The sequence below is a fragment of the Toxorhynchites rutilus genome, chromosome 3, assembly GCF_029784135.1.
Source record: "Toxorhynchites rutilus septentrionalis strain SRP chromosome 3, ASM2978413v1, whole genome shotgun sequence".
NCBI classification, from domain to species: Eukaryota; Metazoa; Arthropoda; class Insecta; order Diptera; family Culicidae; genus Toxorhynchites; species Toxorhynchites rutilus.
Window position 1 is genome coordinate 66030671 of NC_073746.1, and position 23119 is coordinate 66053789.

General features: G+C 36.7%; 1 protein-coding gene across 2 annotated transcripts in view; it reads right to left on the minus strand.

Moving 5' to 3' along the window:
• LOC129776503 (tRNA-dihydrouridine(16/17) synthase [NAD(P)(+)]-like) overlaps positions 1–18170 on the minus strand; it is a 258069-nt gene extending 239899 nt beyond the window's left edge. The window contains exon 1 of one of the 2 annotated variants that reach the window (XM_055782183.1): positions 17901–18170. The gene's annotated coding sequence lies outside the window, so the exon portion shown is untranslated. Of the gene's footprint in view, positions 1–17896 lie in introns of both variants that reach the window. The other variant, XM_055782184.1, reaches the window with a different exon arrangement.
• Between the last annotated feature and the right edge of the window lie 4949 nt (positions 18171–23119).

The following is a 23119-nucleotide window of genomic DNA, read 5'->3' on the forward strand; positions in this document are numbered from 1 at the left end:
CAATTTTCTATTAATGTGGGACAGTCCTACAAACACTCAAACATACATACAAACAAGGCAAGCTGGATGGATCCATTGAAAAGTAATTGTTTATTTGGGAACTGCGGTCATCTTGGATTTGGATTTTTCATGATCTACTGTGTTCTACCAGTCGAGCACTTTCATTTGATACCCATATTGATGGAGCTTTGATAAAAATAATGGCGCCATTTTGTGATGGCGACCATTTTGGATTTGCATTTTTCATAAATAACTGTGTTCTACTAGTCAAGCCCTTTCATTTGATACCCATATTCATCTGAGAAAATATGTAATCCACCATTTTGTAGTGGCCACCATCTTAGATTTGCCTTTTTGTAAATAACTGTATTCTACTAGTCAAGCCCTTTCATTTGATACCCATATTGATGGGATTGTGAAAAAATATATATGGCGCCATCTTGTGGTGGCGCCCATGTTGGATTTAAATTTTTCATAAAAAACTGTGTTCTACTAGTTAAGCCCTTTCATTTGATACCCATATTGATGGGGTTCTGAGAAAATATAAAATCCGCCATTTTGTAGTGGCCGTCATCTTGGATTTGCATTTTTCATAAACAACTTCATTCTACCGGTTAAGCCCTTTCATTTGATATTAGCTATTCAATATGGAATTATTATACAAATTATTCAAAATTTCCGAAAATCAAAAAATACTCCGGATAATCGAGTCTAAAATTCCGGATTATCGAATCCCGGATAATCGAGTCCGACCTATACTACGAGTTTTTTAGTAAAAGGTAAATCCAACGGGGTCAATTAGAAGATCAATCATGAACTTGCGCTTAGTAAGAAAACGTTAATGTTTGAAGGTATTGATAACAAAACACAAATTTTGGGCGGGACGAAGTTTGCCGGGTCAGCTAGTAGTTAATAAATGTTTGATGATGATGATGTCTCGAATTTTAGATGCTCAAGTGTTAAAAAGTTCATTTGTCTTGGAGATGAACAATACCTAAATTTTCATCTTACGGTTTTGAGAAAGACCATTTGAACGCCCTACTTGAATAAATAAATAATTCAAGGAGTATAATTTATTTGAGAGGCTCAGAAAGAAAGGGGTGTAAGTGGCTTGATCGATTTTCTGTCCATCAACGTTTTCTTTCGTGGATAACTCAGCTGCAAAAACGTTCCAATTATATTTTGCTATCGAAACCGCTAATTGAGGTCCGACCTATGGTCCACATTGTCGAATAAGCTGAGAATGTGTTTGCATCTAAGTTATGACCAAACGAGAAAGTCGATGAAGAGAAATTCGAACATGTCATTTATACCCCTTCCCTTCTGAGCCCCTCACTTTAATATTTTTATTTCTTGTTATAGTTTGTTAGGATATTCTCTATATTCTGCTCTGTACACATTCAACAAACAATCAAACTCTTTCAGTTCCGAGTTCGATGCAGGTAAAGATAACGCCGCTTTCTTTTATTTGAGCACTCCGAAAGTACAATAGTCGCAATCGCTATCTGATTGAACTAACATAGTCGTTAAAACAGTGGGTTGACGGAATATAGAAGCGAACACAACGAACGTACCACGTTCATGGAAAACAGCATAATCTGGATGATAATTAGCTAGCAGGGACAATTTGTACTATTTTAAGAAACACTGAATTATGCAGAAACATAATAACAGAGAAGAACGCATTTTGAGAAACGTAAGGAATGGTAGAATAAGTGTAGATAGGATCCCAGGACCACGTGAAGGAGAACGTCGTCTGCTTAGCGTTCGGTATCTTTTGCTATAGCAAAAGATACCATCGAGTAGTACGAGGGTCACTATTTATATTTCGGGAATTGGCAACACTGATGTCATGTGAGTCCATCTGACGGTTCCATCGTAAAGTTTGACATTTTTGACGATATACGTACTCAGAACATTTTGTCATACGGACGCTATTTGTTTATTTTATATTTAGTTGAAAGTTTGGTCTCGGCAAAAAAATGGAACTGAATCGTGAACATTTTCGTGCGATGATTTTTTACGACTTTCGACGTGGATTATCACAACAAGAGTGCGTCAATCAACTTAATTTGACTTTTGGCGATGAAGCTCCATCAAAAACCACTGTGTATCGCTGGTATAGTGAATTCAATCGTGGTCGTAGTTCGCTGTCCGACGAGTTTCGTGAAGGTCGTCCAAAATCGACTGTAGTGCCAGAAAACATCGATGCTGTGCACGAAATGATTAAGCAAGATCGTCATGTAACCTATTGTGAGATTGAGGCATTCCTAAGCATTAGTTCCACCAGTATATATGCGATTTTACATGAACACTTAGTTGTGCGAAAATTATGTTCACGTTGGATCCCACATAATTTGACAATCGCTCAAAAAAAAGGCTCGTGTCGATTGGAATAAATGCTTTGAAAATTGGTTTAGGCGCATGCAAAAGTGTATCGATTTATTGAAAAACAATAAAAATATATTCGCAGCTTAACTATTTGTTTTTGTTCCTATTCCCGAAATATAAATAGTGACCCTCGTATAAGAGTTGCTAGGTTAGTTTACCGTAGAGTCTTCGAAAGAGAATCCGGGAAATGGCACTTCTCTCCGTCTTATTTTCCTCCTACTGACGGAAACACGGAAACAAGTTTTTGGAATCTCCTGTGAATACGGCGTCAACATGAAGCGAATACCGATTGTTTACGCAGACAGCTTATGTCTCAACTAATCATGAATAACGGAAATCACACCGGTTAAATTCAAACGCTGTTCAACACGATATCCCCTCCCGTCGTGCTCCGAAATGGGATACATCTATTACCATATTGAATTCATTCGGAGGAGCAGCTCTCCGTGGGGTTAATAATTTATTCACCCTTTTCATCGCTTCTCGCCCAATTTACGAGCATCGAAGAGTCTGTGCCATATGATCCCATCTTGCTGCCACATCCCCCTCCTCCTCTCGCGCCGCGAAACGACGTGAAGATTCAGAATATGAACGCAATATAAACGCTCCCATCCTTTCCCATCGTCGTCGTGTTCAATTTCGATTCCAATGCAAAGGGTGTTGAAAAATGGTCTTGCAAGCTCCAGAGCTACTTTTTGCACCAAACAAACAAGCTTTCTCCCACCCATCAACGCATCCGCCGACACATATTAATACACACGCAGCCCCAGCAGTGTCGGCGAGAGAAAATCCTGTGATCCTACACGTTCCATAAACTTTACTTCGGCGGGCGAAACGTAGCAGAGGATTACTTTTCACAGTTGGCTTTTTCATTTGCATAATTTTTTCTTCTTGCGGGGATTGTCTGCGCTTTACATGGTAACCTTTCGAAACGAGTAAACAGCTACTGTTGACTTATTCTATTCTAAGCAGAATGAATGCATGAAATTTTCTAAACCATACAATAGGGTGGAATAATCAGAGTTGAACATTCGCGCAATTTTCAACGCCACCATTTCTTCGCCCAAGATGTTCTGACGGGCGAAAATGGGTCCCCTCTTAGCGAACCTTCGTGTCGGTGCATGAAGGGAAGAAAGAAAACTGTAGAGACAAGACGCTGGATACAGTCTCGTGTGGCTTGAGAGAATGAACAGTAGAAAATATGATAATGTAATACATAGAGTCTAGCGCAACATTCGTATGCAAATTCGAAGAAACTTGAAGGAGTTTGCTCGGTACGGAAAAAAAATTCGTTAGAGACAAAACAAGACCATCCACGCGCGATGACATGGCCAAGTGCACCAATGTCACTATAATGCGAGATGAAATTAAGGTGAGTTGCCATGACTGTAGGAAGTGCTTCAGCGTTCCCCGAACAAAGTATGGGGAGGACAAATTTTATTTTTATATTGTATTATTGAAGCGTTTGCTTACACATATTTCATACCCCGAGTCTCAATTCATCTCAAGCTGTTAATGCTTCTATTGATCCAATAGCACATAAAAGTAGAGCTTCCAAAATAAACGGCTTGGTTGCTTTCCAAAGAAATTTTTTAAAAAACTATTAGAATGTTGGTTTGATGAGATTATGAACATTTCTTGGAATATCTCACATGAGCTTTTGGACAATGTATTGATGAACCACAATCGTCCAAAATATCAACATGGCACCCAATTGCGGATCATTGAGTAATTTATGTGTATGGTCGATGTTTGCAGGCATTTTTCCTTGTGGATTTCAAATTCTATATCCAAATCCAAATCCAAATTCTATATTATTTGTAAAAAAAACCTTGTTTTTTATCCTGAGACTCATCAGGAGTTTTCTTGCGATTTTATCTGAAAAAAAAAGAAGTTTAGCTTGCTGGGGACATCTCTCGACACGAAACATTTTCCTTGTGTTACCGTCAGATCAGACTAAGTAACAGAATGAGAAAAAATGAGTTAATAGTAGTCTTGTTACGGGAGTGATTTTGTTTCGGACTTCTTTATAGCGAACTCGTATGTCTTGTTTGAGTATATGCTTTAAGCTGTAATTCAACTATTTTAGTTCATTTTTTTACATGTTTTACTTCTGTTCGTTGCTTACATTTATTCGTCCTCTACTTCAATCTACCCGCCGTGCCGTAACAATATGTTGCGGTCCTAATGTGAGCCACAATTAATTAGTAACAATTTTAGGAATTCAGCACAACGTTTTGTAATCAATTTCAAGATGGTTGTTGTGGTTGTTTTTCTATTGATCTCTGAAACTGCGTTATCGATCTGACATTTGTCAAGCTTTCGCCCATCCTGTGGTACTCCCTGTGGTACATTGTTAGGGTGATAAGGAACTCGCGAATCCGTGTTGCCAACATATCCCCACCCGTACTGCTTCAGGTACCCTTAAGCTGTAGCTGTACATTAGGGTGCCAATGAAAATGGTCATTTCTATTTTCAAAAAGTTACGTCATAAAAAATGTGCACCACCTCGAAAAAACACCCTATGCCAAATATTAGCTCAATCGGACTTAAGGGAGAGTGACGCAAAATGGTCAAAGTTTGAATTTTTTGAAAATCGAAAAATCACCCAAGGGGGTGTAAAGGAAATCGGGGTTTTCGAAGAAAATGATGCCAAGTGTCTTCAAATAGCATGAAACGTCGAGATCTAGTGTCATCTCGAAAATCATTTTTTTTCACAAATTTACACTCTGGGACTTATTTTTTTTCGGAATAGGAAACGGTACGTATGGTTTTGGGTACCAATAAAAATAGTTATCTCGATTTTTCATTCGGAACTCGCTGTGAAATGTTGATTTGCACGATAATATATCCTTTGCAAAATATTAGCTCATTCGAACTTCATTTATCAGTGTCACAGACGTAAAAATTTGAGTTTTCTTGAAAAATGAAAGATCGCCAATGTTATCTTGAAAAAAAAATGTTGTAAAAAAAAAATTTTTTTTTTGGCGCTTGGTCGTTTTTCAGTCTGAATAGACACAAGACAAGAATTTTTTTTTTTAAACTATCTCGATGTGTCATGCAATTTTAAGAGTTTTGGCATCATTTTTTTTTTTTTTGAAAATCCCGATTTCCGGTGATTTCTCGGTTTTTAAAAAAACTCAAATTTTTACGCCTGTGACACTAATGAATGAAGTTCGAATGAGCTACTATTTTGCAGAGGGTATATTATCGTGCAAATCAACATTTAGCAGTAAGTTCCGAATGAAAAATCGAGATAACTATTTTTATTGATACCCAAAACCATACGTTTCGTTTCGTATTCCGAAAAAAATAAGTCCCATAGTGTCGAATTTTGAAAAAAAAAATTCTAGATGACACTAGATCTCGACGTTTCATGCAATTTTAAGACACTTGGCATCATTTTTTTCGAAAACCCCGATTTTTTCCCATACATTCATTGGCACCTTACTATACATTCTTCTTCTATCAGATCACACTTATGTTGTAAACAGCCAGGTTTATGGCATCAATTTATTTTGACTGATTAGTAAAAGCTGATAATAGTATGCAGTCAGAGTGGACCAGGTGCATACGACTATAGCGACGTTTTTCTGACAACCAGAAAATGGAAGGAATCTCAAATGAAATGTTGGATTTCCTCGCATCAGAGAATTTTTCTTTTGTCCTTCAATGGACTTTCTCATATTGAAACACAATGTACGCACAATTCATAGTTATTGAAAAGTTGATCGAATATATTATTATACCTTGTTCAGACAGAGTGGACCAAGTGCCAGAGAGTAAAAAAATATAATTACTAAACTTTTCATGATCCATTTTTTTAGGGGGTTTAGGGGGTAAGAAAATGTCCACGCTTGACAACGGAGAGGGGGGAGGGTGTATAGACCGAGTTCACGTGGACAGGAAGAATATTTTTTTGGATACAATCACCTGTACATTCAAAAAAAAATAATATAAATTACACATATTCTAGAATTTCAAAATGATCCGTATCAATAAACCGCCTGAGAGTACTGCCCAGTCAAACATTCATATACTTTTTCTCATATCAATTATCTTCTTCAGTGAAATCTGTATTATAAAAATATATCATGTAAACTGTGAATGAACAAGCTATTTCCTATGATCGAACTTTTATAGTTACCGGTTATGCATAGACCTTCATAGCACAAAACTGTAAAAATAAAACGATTCCATAATGGTTGAGATTTCATTATATGCGTAAATGTTTTTTTTTTCATCAAATACAATTTTCTATAGATTTTGTTATATCTCGAGAACAGTTAGTCTTAAGATAATAATATCTGTATAGTTTTTCATACAGAATTGCGTGTGAAATCATTTTTCCAAAGTATTTTAAACTCGATAATTTCTGATAATGAATATTTACATTTGCATGAGATTTTCCTTGCACCGCTAGTCGTCAAACTTTGAACAATTGAGCCAGTATTCTATTCTAAATACCAGGAATTAGGTAGCTGATTCGGAATATTCAGGAGGTGATAGAGGATCATATTTGATGAAAAAATCTAGCTACGCAGGACAGAGTTATTGAACTTTTCTTAAGCCTAATTTTACTTAGAGTGATCATGCTGCTCATTTGAACTATAATTTTTTTGCGTAGAATGCAGTCGTAAAACATTCAAATGAATTGAACCAAGTAACTTTTAGAGGTAAAAAGAACTAAAAAAATTGTATTTTTTATGGGTTTTTATTAATTTTCCAAAAATGCATGATAAACTGGATTGTTTCTATCAACCAACTTGAAGCTCTCCAACCACTCAACAATTCTTTCCTTGACACCAAACTGTTATCCTTATTGTTATCTTCCACTAATCTAGATGTTTCCTAACAAAATTATATGCAAAACTTTCCTCAAATTGAAGCAATTGAAATTTCCTTCGTAGTTGGGATTTGACCATAAGCGTTGAAGATTTTTCATCAAATATGACCCTCTATCACCTGAAATATTCCGAATCAGTTAACTAACAACATATTTTTCAATATTGTTTTCTATTTATGAGGAGGTTTTCTCAACAGTTTAAACATTTCTTTTAATTTTTATAGAAAGTTAATTACCCTGTTTCAATCGGGCAGCAGGTTTCTATGATTTTTTGGGAAAAATGAACAAAAAAATTGAATTGCAATCTAGTGAACTGTTCGAATTTTATAAGCGATCTTTGATACGAATTGAAACGGAGGAAAACTAACACCCCTATTCTGTATTTCGTTCGATTCGAAATATTTCGAACTACTTGATAAAATTCCATTCTGTATTCTGTTGTTTTTGCATTTCGTTTGATCTGTTACTCTTCGAACATTAAATGGGCAAAATGTTCGAAATAGGGAATACAAAATTATAACTCGAACGAAATGATGGTTTCGATCGAAATGCAAATCCGGTGGAATGTAGAATAGGGGCGTAAAGAGCAATACAAATAACTTTTCGGGCAAGGTAGGCCAAAAATCGATGAATAGTTATGTAATTTTCCCCGTGAGCATTTTGGAATTTATCTAGACACTCAATACAGAATGATCAATAAGCAGTTGAAAAATAGAAATATATATATATATATATATATATATATATATATATATATATATATATATTGATAATACTTTGAATACGCTATTAGTATCCTCTGAAAATTCCCCGAACTATGGCGGAAAAGGTTTCGTATTGTGCTGAAGATTAAAAATGAAACGAGTATGTAAATGAACCGACATTTCCTGTGACCAATCGTATTCCGGAGTAGAAAAAGAATTACACTCGACAAAAAAATAGAGGAGCAAAATGCGTCATCGGAAAGTATGAGTGATTTTTGAAACATGTAATTCTGTTATAAAATAATGCATTCATCAAAACAATTGGACTTTGTATAGAATATTTTCAAGTTTGCAGTGGGTAGTTTTGGCCATCGATTTGCTGTGCATTCATTATTTCATGAAATATTCTTAATTCAAAATTAAAGGGTAATTTTCCATTCGATAGAGAATACCACTGTAGAAAATAGTTCTACTGGAACTTTCTATGCATCAAATGGAAGCGAAATAATCAGGTTGATTGGATTGTTATTGGGATTATATTTTTAAACTCTATAAAAACTTTGAGAGCAATCCAAAACCGATTTTTTTCTAGCAATGTCTTTTGTCGACAACGCATATAGACATGAAACTAAAAATAAGTACGTACGATATCCCTAAATTAGGAATTTGTAGCTTGAAAATGCTGTATTTTTTATGTTCATGTCATCATTATTTGTAGAGCATGTTTCCTACTTTCTTTTATTTTATTTTATCTTTTATTTTCTTGATTTTATTTGAATTGATAAAAAATAATTTATGCATATAAAATTGTTCTGTTCGTTTTTGTGCGTTTCAAAAACTCGAAAAGTTCGACACTGATGAAACTCATATTATGACACAATATACAATCCACTTCAAGGATAGTGGTTGCTCAGGGACCTTTAAGATTTCTAGATGAAATAAGCACCCTTCTTAAATAAAGCTGTGTAAATTAAATTTTTAGTATTGAATATGTATTTAATGTGATAGCAACACATCTCCTTGCAAGTGTTCGAAAAATCGTGAACTAATATTGTATCTGATAATAATTTTAAATCCATCTATTTTTATTCGATTGACGTTGCTCAAGATCAATTGGAATTGTGTGATTTATATTCGGATGTGGATTGTTCAACTATATATTGCGCGTTTCCGTGTTGGCAAACCAGGTAGCTTATATCCTCGCAGATAATCGAAAAACAAAGTATTACAAATATTTCACAATTAAACTCATATGAACCATATGCTTTGTGTTGCCACTCTGTGCACAGCAAAGCGTGGCAGGCAGACTATAGCTAGTAAAATTTGAAATAAAATAAACATAAATGGAAATAAAATTTATTTCATGTGCAATTTAGTTAGTTCCTCAATTATTCTAATAAAATAAGGAATAATGTCCACGTGGACAACCGGGGGAGGGGAATGTAAGTGTCCACGGGTGTCCACGAAGGGGGAGGGGGGAGTCTAAAATCGTGCTTTTTCTGTGCACGTGGTATGTGGACAGCCCCTAAGGTTGTATTATCAAAATATTGAATCCAATTTTATAAAAAAAAATTAATTTATGAGATACAAAAGCAATCATCGAATTTGATTCAAGTATCTACGGATAAAATGATAGTCTAGTCACAAAAGAATATAAAACGAAGGCTGAAAACATGTTAACTTTGAAAAGCATAACTCAAAAACGAAAGAAAAAACGCCTCTCTGATTTTTGGAAATGTTATGTGCAAAACCTCAGCTTTCATACAAAAAAAAATAGAGCGCCCTCTATTTTCAAATCATGTGAACTATAAAAAAACAAATACAATCAATAATTACGAAAACAAAATCCATGTTTTCTGCATGTGTAATATTTTTTCTAAGAAGACTAGGCTTTACATTGGCTTAGATTCGCTTTAATCTATATATATTAGGCTGTCAAAAAAGTCCTGCGGTATTTTTTTTAATTTTCATTTGTTCATAAAATTAGTTACAATCATCTGTTTTAAGTCAAATATGCGCCGTTTTGTTCGATGACTTGTTCCCAACGAGATGCCAACTTCATAATACCCCTGTTATAGAAGCTCGCTTCCTTATTGGCAAAAAACTCGGATAGCCAATTTTCCCAGGCCTCTTTTGTGGCTAACTTCTGACTACCTAACTCGTTCGCCATGGACAAAAACAGGTGGTAATCACTTGGTGCAAGGTCCGGACTATACGGCGGATGCAAAAGAACCTCCCATCCGAGCTCCCGGAGCTTCTGGCGCGTCACCAAAGAAGTGTGTGGCCTGACGTTGTCCTGATGGAAGACAATGCGGCCTCTGTTTATCAAAGATGGCCTCTTCTTCATGAGTGTTACCTTCAAGCGGTCCAGTTGTTGGCAGTACAGGTCCGAATTGAGCGTTTGGCCATAAGAAAGCAGCTCATAATAGATTATTCCTTGACAATCCCACCAAACACACAGCAGAACCTTCCTGGCCGTTAATGAGGGCTTGGCCACCGTCTGAGCTGCTTCAGCGGGCTTCGACCACGACCGTTTGCGCTTCACGTTGTCGTAAGTGACCCACTTTTCATCGCCAGTCACCATCCGCTTCAGAAACGGGTCGATTTTGTTGCGATTCAGCAGCGATTCACATGCGTCGATACGGTCAAAGATGTTTTTTTGCGTCAACGTGTGTGGCACCCATACATCGAGCTTCTTTGTGAATCCAAGCTTCTTCAAATGGTTAATAACGGTTTGATGACTTATCCCCAGCTCTTGGCCGATGCTACGGCTGCTACTATGCCGAACTTTCTCGGCTAATTCAGCGATTTTGTCGCAATTTTCGACGACAGGCCTTCCGGAGCGTGGCGCATCTCAGACGACCTCTACACCAGAACGAAAACGTTGAAACCAACGTTGTGCGGTGAAAATGGAAACTGTATCGGGTCCATAAACTGCACAAATTTTATTGGCAGCTTGAGATGCATTTTTGCCTTTGTCATAGTAGTACTGTAAAATATGTCGGATTTTCTCTTTATTTTGCGACACTATAACTCACGAACGACTTAACCAAACAAAACACTGTCAAGGACTATATTATAGCGCGCAAAAATACCTTTCCATCAAGCTATAGTATGACTCGACTAGAACGACTAGAACTACGCGCTTACAACGACACCTCGCGGAAATACCGCAGGACTTTTTTGACAGCCTAATATATTTAAAAAGTCAAGTCATTAAGTTTCTGCATTACTCGAGAATTAATCAAGCAAATGAAACCAAATTAGGCATATGGAGGTTTTAGGGTGCAATAAATGTTTCTATGGTGGTTAGACCCTCCGCTCCCTCTCTCTAAGGGGGAGCTGCCATACAAATGAAGCAATCATTTCTGCATAATTCAAGAACTAATCAAGCAAACGGAACCAAATTTGCCATATGGAGGTTTTAGGGGCCAAGAAACATTTCTAAGGTGGTTCAAAACTCCTCCCACCTTCCTAAGGGGGGAGGGGTCTGCCATAGAAATGAAACATAAATTTCTGCATAACTCGAGAACTTATCAAGCAAATGGAGCCAAATTTGGGATGTGAGGGTTTCTTGGGTACGAGAAACGTTTCTATGATGGTATGACACCCCTTCCTCTTTTGGAAAGGAGAGGGAGTCCCATAAAAATAATGCACATATCTCAACGAAACATATTCCAAACAAACATGACAATTAAAAAAAAATCGGAATACTCTAAAGGTAAATGGGAAAATACGAAAAACTCAATTCACATGTGTTCTACAATTACATATTGACAAGCGTTGTTAATCCATTTGATGTTTGTAGTAACGGAATTGATTTTCGGTCGTAAGTGGAAATGGATTTTAATGTGATAAAACGCATTTCTATATCGTCTCCTATCTATATAAATAAGAATGGATCGCCAAATGTATTGAAAAGAGCAAAACTCGAATTGTCCGATACAGGGCTGTTTTCATTCTATCATTTTCTGTATCAAACATTTATTCCACGTAACGGAGAAACATGTTATTTGCAAGTGTATGAAAAATCTTGCACGAGAATTGTGTCTGAAAATAATCTGATATTATAATGTCGAGTTTTGGTAGAAGTACTGAAAATTGGTAAAAAAAATTTAAAGGATAGATTAGAAGATCAATCAATGAACAGTTCTGCGATTGGACCCATGAACGTGCGCTTAGAAAACGTGGATGTGATAACGAAACATAAAAAATAGCAAACATGACTCGTAGTTGACTTGCAACCCTACGCTATATGACTTTTCCTTTATTGTTTCGGTTCATATGCTTACGAACCTTCCTTCTCACTTTATTTTATAAAGAACTATCGTTGAAAAGGTAAAACGCGTTTTCGAATTTTTGAAGCAATGATTTCTCGAAGATAGTTTTTTTTTCCATTTTTAAATTTATATTGAACTGCCCTGTTGTTGATTTTGTTTCCGTGTATGCTCAACTTACCCTAGTTAAATTTTTTGCTCTTCACATAATCGCGTTCACACAATCGTGTTTTTAAGACTGGCTAAAAGCAACGAAAACCGTAGTAAATAAATTGCATTTATATTTAATTTCAATTTCGCAATCACGCAATTATCTCTACTGCGTGAAAAGTACAAAAGCACAGAAACAAAGCTGACGACGATGAACACTCCACCCATCCACACAGGCGGACGATGCTAGCGCTGTCTTGTATCTGTTCTCCATCCAAACCATCCCCGGAAGAACCAGAAGAAAATTCTTATGGTAAGCAAAATATTCTACGAAAGTATTTCCACGCGATTTGCAGAAATTCCATGGTGTCCCTCCTAAATGGGGAAACACTCTCGTTGCTCGCTGAACGGTGCTTTCGGCGCTTGTTAGTGCAGAATATGTTTGATTATCAGACCAATTTAATTAAATTTAACGGAAGACAATATGTGCTGACCTATTTTCGAGCGACGGCGGCGGCGTCGGAGGAGATGCCATAAAAACTACAGCAGCCAATGCACAGCGCGCGCTGTAATAAATGATCCAACTTCCAAAAGTTCATACTGATGATGACGGAGAAAAAAAAGGAACTCAGCAGAATACGAATGAACAGGAAAAAAAGTTTGGCTTAAATACATGTGGGGTACAACATACCGCAGCAACTGCAGTGACCATTCCGTGTTATCTTCCCCCGTTGCCTAGACAAAAGTTCAGTCCATACGGCTGTGCTGTGATGAAAATTAAAAAGTTCAGCATCCCCATTCTCTATATGCCGTTGATTATATTCATGAACTTTTTTGTCCCCGGAAGTAACCTACTACTGATCGGGTTCATCTGAAACTTTTTATGTCGTGACTTCACCTCTTCGCATAGAGGAACACCTTCATTTGGCATTCAATTGACACCGGGTGCCAACGGTTATCATTCACGTTTCTGTTGTTCATCAAAGAATGAAAGTTTCTAGAAATTTTCGGAATACCAATTTATTTGGTTCGTTTTTTATGTACAATTTTAACCATTTCAAGTAATTTTTAAAAATAACGGAATAGCGATCTACTGCAAGTAATTTGATTGCTTTACTGTCCAGAGCGAGGCTGATATCCGGAAAATCTTATTTTTAAAAAAGGGCAAAAACAATTTTATCTAAATCTGATTTCTATGATTATGATTTTCAGACTACAGTAAAACCTGTTTTTGTGCGTTTTTTTTTGTGCGATTTTCTATTCTTGTGCGGTTTTTTCTGTGCGTTTTTTTTGTGCGATGCATGAAAAGAAGCATGTTTGACGAAGTTATCGTCCATTTAGTTTTTTTCGATGGTTTATTTGCGTCTAAATTATCCACTTCTGAAATCATTCTCCTCCTCTCATCAAATGCTCTAAGTTTTTCTAAGTTTTTGTATGACATGATTTCTAACAGCAACACGCTCCGACATGCAACTGAAAGCACAAAACAGCCACGCGCAACCGAAAAGGCAAAGTGTCCCATCGCAAAGCCGGGAATCAAAAGGAAATTGAACGGTGAGCGGCGTGGATTTCAGTTATTTTCTTGGGGAAAACTTTTTTTATGCGGTCCCTATCTACCGCACAAAAAAGTTTTTTTTCAAAATGAGTGCCGAACACGATTTTTTAAAGCTGCTGGTGAAGTTTTGCACGATTTTTTTTATGCGACTTTTTTTGGGCGGTCCCTATCCCCCGCACAAAAAAAGGTTTGCCTGTACAAGGTTCATTCACCTCTAGCCTTGAAAAAAGCCAATTATTTGGAAGATGATGGAAAATCCTAAAATTGAACTCACATGCGTCTGATTAGTAAATCATTAGGCTACGAAATCCTACATTACTTCTAGTCTATCGAATACTGAAAACCGGAATCGAACCGTAATACTCTCAGCTTCAGACTTCTAAAGAATTATATTTACCAACAATTTGTGACTCATGACTCAAGGCTCAGTTGGACAAAAATTGAACCTTTGGAAATAGAGGCGAATAAGTGACAAAGTTTAAAGCCTTTTTAAAACAAAGAAGAAGAAGAAAAAAATAATGTTGGGAAAGGATAACAATATTAGACGTAAAAGTGTACTGTAAATATTAGTTATTGTTACTTCTATTTGATTGGAAGCCATTTTTTTCATTAAATACAAAATGACAAACTATTTGAGAAGAATTGTAAACCGTCAACTGGGGAGGGCTTGAAGTGTTCCACAATTATTTTGTGTTTCATAACATTCCTCTACAATTCATAGAGTTCGTAAGGTTAACAAATACCCATTTTTTTATACTTCGAAAACGATTTCACATTGCAGCCTGTCGACGAAAATTTTGAAAAGTGTCCTACCCCTCGTAAGTCTAAAAACATTCCTATCCCTGCAAAGAAAAACATCACAACAATGTATTTGATTATTTGTTTATCGTTATTAGTGCGCGGTTCAATCTGATAAGATGGGGAAGATTCAAATTTTCATAGATATTACATAGATATAGCTGAATTTCTCGAGAAGTGGCTAAAAATCCTGTCGCTTCCAGCCGAGTGATTCGTGAAAATACTGATTTAAATATCTCCGCAAGAACTGTGCGCCGAAGACTGCAGGGATTGTGCTATGAGAGTAGACTATTTGAAGCTTTGGAAAAGGGTGGATGAATATCAACTCCCAACATATCTGAAACCTCGTTGAAAGTATGCCTTGACACCTGCAATTCGTGATTGAAGCTAAAGGTGGCCAAACTAGATAGTATCGTAAAGAAGAATCAGTTTGAATGTTGATTTACTGTAATGCGTACTTTATTTTGTTCACCAGAAAACAACAATTTCCCAATAAATACTCTTTTTAAGTTCATGTATCGTTCTCATGTCGCTGTATCCAACATATTCCGAAAGTACACCTACAGTACTGTCTTTTGTTAGAACACTTTAAATATCCATTTGCCTCAGATTCTACCAAAACCAAGAAAATTTGAAAATATCAAAGGTGCGTACTTGATTTTGCCCAGTACTACATATACGGTGTGTTGGATACCTAACTCTGAATCTTTCAGGGGGTTAAATAACCAAGTTATTGAGCTTTTCATGTTTTGGGCACCGTTCACCTCAAATTTGCTTTAACCCTCCTATACTCGCGCATAGGTCTGTGAGACCGAGAAAATCAATAATTCGTTCATTTCTCAGAAAACATCAACACTACGACTTTGCGATTCTTTCTAGCTTCGTCATTCCTCGTTCGTCACCGTTTAGTGTATCGTATGTGTTGGTACGAAGAGGACATGTGTCACTTTTTTACCACGTTCGGGCTGTGACGCCGACGCGAGTATAAGAGTAACTTTTTGGGCAAGTAACTTTTTCCTATTTTTGAATAATGAATGTATTAATGTATTAATGTATTGAATAATTATTATGTATTAAGATCATTACCGGATTGAACGAATTCATATATTATTCGTTGTTAGATTCATACGCGCAAAAGCAAAATACAAATGACTTTCGCATAGTTATTCTTTTTAACCTCCAGCCAATGGTTACACATATACACCCAAACTAGCGTTGGCAGAAAACATGTCATCTTTGGCAGAAATGATGCCATTTAGTGAGCTGGAGAGTCAAATGCGCAAATAATGAGCTGTTTTAAAAGGTTAAAAAATAGTTTGTATGTATGCGTGCAGACATCTCTTTCTGTTTTTTTTTTTCTCATTTCATTTGGGATTGTGCCAAAAAAAAATCCATTCGACATCAATGGGGATCGAACCAAGGCCGGCTGGAATGCAAAGCTATTTTACACGACCACGCTATCCACATGACTAATGATGCTTCAACAGTTGTTCAGCAAATACGTGATAATGTTGCACCTAATTATAAAATGAAGTTGGAAAGTGTTTTCTAAGAGTAAAAAAGGTGCGCATGAAGGACAGCAATATCTATCTCGGTCTGGGCGGTGTATGTGGAAAAGTATGCGGAAAGCTTATTTGTCTTTTGTTTCGCTCGCTCGTATTTGTGAGTCATGACATTTTCTGTTATGTTATATCTCATTTAATGTCATAAATCGGGATGACAAAACATGAGCTAAAAATTTTAAAAATTTTGGGTGTACACACTTGTGAAAGAATTGCACTTGTGGAAGAATTGAAAACTGTAAACTATAAACTAATCGGTGGTTTATTTTTTACAGTTACAGTTTCGGGAATATTTGTTTTTATACTATATGGGCTGAACAATATCCACAACAAAACAACTCGCAGGAAGTTCCTAGAAATCCTTTTATATAATCTTTTTATGTCCAATAAAAATATAGGCATTAATTTTTAGTTTGGGGGGTCTCCGTAGCCACATTGGTTGCGCGTTCGCTTAGTAAGCGATCGATCGTGAGTTCAAAACTCAGGGCTCTCATTGACCATCTTTGTGTTGTTACAGAATAACTACGTCCACGATACAATCATCAGCGATGGAGATCGATCCACGGTCGAAATAAGATCGATTCATCCATACAACTGCTCTGCTCTGCAAGACACATCGGGCTGCTGTTCTATAAATAACTCAACAATGATCAATCAACTGTCTCCGCTGTCCGGTCTAACTGGATAATGGAAGAACAGATAGAAAACTCTTACGCCAAAATGACTACTGTGTAGATGTACCAATGGTATAGAAGGGAATACTGGCAAATGGCAACTGTGTAATGTGCTAATTATAGATAATGATAACCATGTGACATGTACACGATTAGAATTCGGCTCTGTTTCAGATAAAATGCTAATGAGCCTAAAATAAATATATGGGATAAAAAAATTAATTTTAGTTTATCAAGAACACAGAGGCAAAGAATATTAGAAATATGTAAACTTGAAGTTCCAGAACCTTTATCATCTGGTAAATTTCTAGAAGGTCGTTACGCATTCTTCTCTTCGAAAAAAAAGCCGAAAAACACGCTAGAACTGTATGAAATGTAAAGCACATGTTTGTCTCGAGCCTGTAGTTATGATATGCACTTATTCTTACACCAATGAAACCACAATCATTTAATACGCTTTTTTTATTATTTTATAGCTCTTTATACTTCATGAATTATATTCAGTTGCTTACTTTCAATTAGAAGCAGGAAAAAAGTCGAATTTCGCTATTTGTGTAAGAGTATCAAAAATCACTCTCTCCTGAGGAGGCTGAAAACATATTTTCTGGAGTTTTCTCATTCAATTATACCCTCTTCTTCAAATAAATACAGAGAAGTTCAACTTTCGGTCTGTGACACCGCGTCACCGGTCTCAATAATGCAATATCGAGATTAAATAAAGTAGAGATTAGTGTTTATTTTCATCCTGGTAACAGGCGCAAAGCCATTTCTGACCAGCAATTTACATGTACGAAACTTGCTGGCAAAAATATTATTGTTCTGTATAACATAAAAAGTAATTCGTAAAATTACAGCGAAAATGCCGACAATAGGAAAATGGGTTCAGAAATTTTCTCGGTTTATTATTACTTGCATCCGTTTCGATGACTTAAGACTTACTCACTCAAATTCACGCCTAGAAATATCAACACTGTCCAAATGCTACACCATATAATAATGGTTTGTCAATACACTTCACCAGGCACTGAACACTTTTCCTTTCTTTTCACGTTTCACACAATTTCGCAATTTCCATCAATTACTTCTCACATAAAAAACCAAATTGTAGCAGAACCGTTCTCCGGAAAAATAACACTAGTTTACAAAATAAACCCCCAATCAAAAACGTGAGCCGTACGCAAACAAACCACGCGAATCCGAACCAAAACAAACCGCTGACAAAAGCAGCTGATCAACTGCATGACGTTTCTCTTGTTTGCATCCCATATCCCACATCCAAAGTGTCGTATGGATCGTCTGACCAACACTTTGCCAATTGAATTTATGGCGATTGCACGAGCTGTTTTACTTTGTCTCAAATGTCGACTGAGGTGCGGTACGTACTCAAAGTAATGTTCACGGCATACAAAACAATGCCGTCTATTCCCCTCTGTAAACAACGGATTTGAATGTAAAAAATGACGTCATTTATATCGTGCTGTATTTACTGGAACATGATAAAATTTACTATGTATTCTAAAAAATAAAGAACTTTACTCGTAGGTCTATGCATGAAACATAGGATTGTTTTTTAAGCTCCTGCACTTCATTTGCTTGCAATCGTTGACCATGAGGCTAACAGTATTTGTTGATGAAAACGGTACAAATGACATCGGCACGCAAGTGTTATTATCCAAAATACAGTAGAACCTCGATTATCCGCGAAAGCGAGTTCCATTATCTCTACATATAAAAAAAATCTCATGTCACGATGTTCGTGGGCGAACTCCTCCGAAACGGCTCAACCGATTTTGATGAAACTATGCACAAAAAACTTGGTAAGCATGAGAATAGGTCGTAATCAGTGTTGGCACGCGTACAGATTTATCTGGAAAGGTACAGATTTTTTCGTTATTTTAGATACAGATTCTGTACGGTACAGAGTACAGATTTTCGTCAAAAAGTACAGATTGGTACAGATTTTTCCCGCGTTGAACCGTCGTTCGACTGACAGATGGCACTACATCCGCTTCATCGAATTTTCATCCACACATGCGCAAGTAACCTCAATCCGTCAATAGCCAGGCGCATCGCCGGAGAGCTGAAAGGCTTTTTGAATGAGCACAATGAATTATTGAAATTCTTCAAATCACATTTGCTCGGATTACAAAATGACAATCACGATATTGTCATCAATTCTGATATAACACCAGTTACAGAGCATGTAATTCAATTCGCAAGCGTTACTGGAATCATTTTAGCCGATTGCACGCTGACGCGAGAACTTTAGGCATTAACGTTCCTAAAGTTTGCATTTTCAACGTTGTAATTTTTGCGTCATTTTCGTTAGTACTTAGCTGCGATTTCTATGCTGAAATACAGTCATGCTCTACAATAAATGTGACTATAGTGCAAGTCAGAAGGGATTTCTCGGCGAAAAATATCCCAGCCGTACTGAAGGGACAAGACGAATATAGCATAAACATTAAACAATGAGACCCCGCCACAGGTACTTCATTCATTATTAACATCATTTCTCAATTTGCAGTAAATTTATGAACGACACTTAAAGAAGGCGAAACAAACAAGAAAGTACGCTCCATGCATTTTATGATGAATCGACATGGTCAGGACAACGCCATTCAAAGAAGCCGTTAGCTGTGCCAACAATTTATGATCGACATGTACGCGAATGTAGAGATCGAATGACTGCGATTCCTACGACACAATGAAAAAGAGCGATGTGAGGAAGACTACGTTCCCTTGTGAGACGCTATCATGAACAAAGCCGATACAGCCTTTGCTAAGAAATAAACGCATTATTGGAATCAAAACAATGATCGATCTTTTCCGTATGAATTGAGTATCCTATATTATTGGCGATCTAACGTACAAATATACACCTAGGCGGCGCTGCGGTGATAGTGATGATGGTTTTAAATTTTGCAATGTGAGTTTATGGAAGGTTTATAGTTCTTTCCATAAATTGCAATGTCATAATCCTAAAAGATTATTTGATTGCGATGTGTTTGGAAGAAATTTAATTCTGCGCAATTTTATATAACATATATTATATTATATTATATTATATATTATTTTCTTGCCTCTTTCAGTAGTGAAAATTGTATAAATGTTGACAATGGAATCAAAAAAGTAAATTCGAGAGCACAATCAAAAACAAATTAAAAGATGCATGGTTCCTGCATGCGAGAACTACCTTGGAAAGTCCGGAAGTAAAATATACGTGATTTGTTTTTGAGTTTTAGGTTACCTTATCATCATTTTCTTAGTTCAGATATCGTCATTTTACAATGTGTTATGTACATTACGAGGAATGGCTTGTTATAAGTATTGTAACTTTAATTTTTTTCAACTAAGTAAACGATGAATGGGGTGTTTTGCGCTAAATATACTGCAAATCCTTCTCGAATCGGCCCCTACATAATCAATTATATCAGCCAATTTGATATGATATCGATTTCATCGCAATTCTCCATAGTATCAATAACCGGTATGCATTCTCAAACTTAAAATTTTCGGAGATTTTCTATGACTTTGGTCAAATCGCGTGTTAAAACTTGCTTGGTTTTCAGTGCGTAAAATGAACAAACTTCCTCACTGTTGTGGTTCTGAGCTCGAATGTAGATGTCGCATGAGCTGATTGCGTAAATTCGTCATTTCCATACCAAAAAAACAAAAAATCATCATTTTACTCGCTGCCCCATCTGGATGCAATTCTAACGTAAATTCGTCAATTGACGAATTTACGCAAAGCTGAATCAGCTCATGCGACATCTACATTAGAGCTCAGAACCACAAAAGTGAGGGTGTTTGTTTATTCTACGCACTGAAAAGCAAGATTCGGTGGTGATTATTCATTTTATTTCAATTTAGATTAATTTCAGCCATTTAATGTCGTCATTATATGGTAAGAAAGTTGGAGTTTTGTATATTTACGATGGTTTCAACACGCGATTTGACCAAAGTCATAGAAAATCTTCGAAAATTTTAAGTTTGATAATGCATACCGGTGATTGATACTATGGATAATTGCGATGAAATCGATATCATATCAAATTGGCTAATATCATTGATTATGTAGGAGGCCGATACGAGAAGGATTTGCAGTATTTTTAGCGCAAAACACCCTATTCATCGTTTACTTAGTTGAAAAAAATTAAAGTTACAATACTTATAACAAGCCATTCCTCGTAATATACATAGCACATTGTAAAATGATGATTTTCTAACCTTTCCAGCGTGGAAAGAATACATGGAACTGGGAAATTTGAAGATAATATCAGATTTTTCTAGATAAATTTGAACGAATTTTATACCAAAAAAACAAAACATCCTCATTTTACTAGCTGCGACATCTGGTTGTAAATCCAACGTAAATCCGTCAATTGAGTTGCGAAATCCGATTCGAAAATAAGGGCAAATACAGTAGAACCCCGATTATCCGCGGAATAGTCTGGATAGGCCACCGCGGATCTCGAAAATCGCGGATAACGCAATAAATGACTAAACAAGAGATGCAAACACAAAAAAAAATATTTCAGCATGATAACTATGTTTTATCAACACAGAAATCATTAAACTTTCCATCTATGAGGACGTGTACACCAGAAGTCAAATAATGTGAAAGCCATGACCAAAACAAAAAAGCAAAATTCTACCACTCATTGATAAATTCTGAGAAACTCATTGATTAAATTCTGAGAAAGTCCATAGCATTGCTATGGAACTCGCTTTCGCGGATAAACGCACCGCGGATCATCCGCTCGTGGATAATCGAGGTTCCACTGTAATTTTCATTCATATTCCAACCAAGGCGCTTGTATAAATGTATAACAGGTGAAGCAACATCATCACTTCAATAAGAAGGGGATTACGGTTTGTGGAGTGGGGGTTGTTTGTTTTGTTATTGCTAGGATACGCCATTATTGCATTTTCACATGCGAGAGTAGTGGATGAACTGGATGAGAATGAAATTCTACAAAATCATCCCTTCTTTTTCACATAAATTCGCGAAAGCCGAAAATAGTAGGCATCGTTCGAATAAGCGTCGTGGCAGTTTGTAGAGAGCTGCCGGCAGCTGTTTGTAAACAATACCGACAGCAATTCCAATATGGCTGAAAGTGCATTTCATATGATTGTTTCACCTGGTATATATAGAGGCGCCTTGATTCCAACAATGCTGGAGAATTGAATGATTCACATCACAGATGTCAACACTGTACCATCGTCATTGGGAATGGCTGCGTACTGCTACTATCAAATGGGTTTGTTTCCGTGCTCTGGAATGTCGCACAGTCGTTTATTTCGTTTTCTCCACACACAGAGGGCAGCTAAAACTGAAAAAGTATAAATACACGGAAAATTTTTCAAAATATTAATAAATTTGTAATACTTAGAGCAGGGGTTTTCAAATGATGCTCCGCGGGAAATTTGTGCTCCGCAAAGTTATAGCAAATGCTCCCACTTGAAAAAAAGCATTCTTTATTTTAATTTCACTGGGTATATAGTGCTTTATCTTGTTTTTTTTTTCCAATTCATTTATTTGTAAGGCTCAATCGCATGAGCTTTGCGGAGCCACTAATTCATGATTTGTTTTTACAGAATTTCAACTTAAATCTATGTTTAGTAGGTTTCGACCGATTACTCGCGGTTTACTCGAGGTTAGAGGGGCAACAATTTTTGTGGGATGGATCAGGTTAGGGATATGGGTATGAGGTATCGTTGTCTCAACCGAGAGTTGCCGCACGCACTGTAGCATTGTGCATAAAGACCAGGGATAGCATCTGGTGTTCGACTATCTGTCGAGGGGGGGCGACGGTGAGATGAGGGGACAAGACAAACAAACTAATAACGAAAAAGAAAAAAAAAACACACAAAAGCATTAAATTCTTATGCTAGTCCGTTTCACAAACATATAGATCAACTGCATATAGCAGATGTCGCGAGTTCCCAACACGTCTCTAACAGGAACATAGGGTTGTCTTCTTTGGGCCCTAAGGGCATTCAAAAGGTACTCTCTGGCTGCGTAATTATCCGTACATTGCCAAACTGCGTGATCGATGTCATCGTAACCGTTTCCACACCGACAGACGTTGCTTTGAACAAGATTTATTCTGTGCAGATGCACATCTAGCGAGTAGTGGTTGGACATAAGTCTACTCA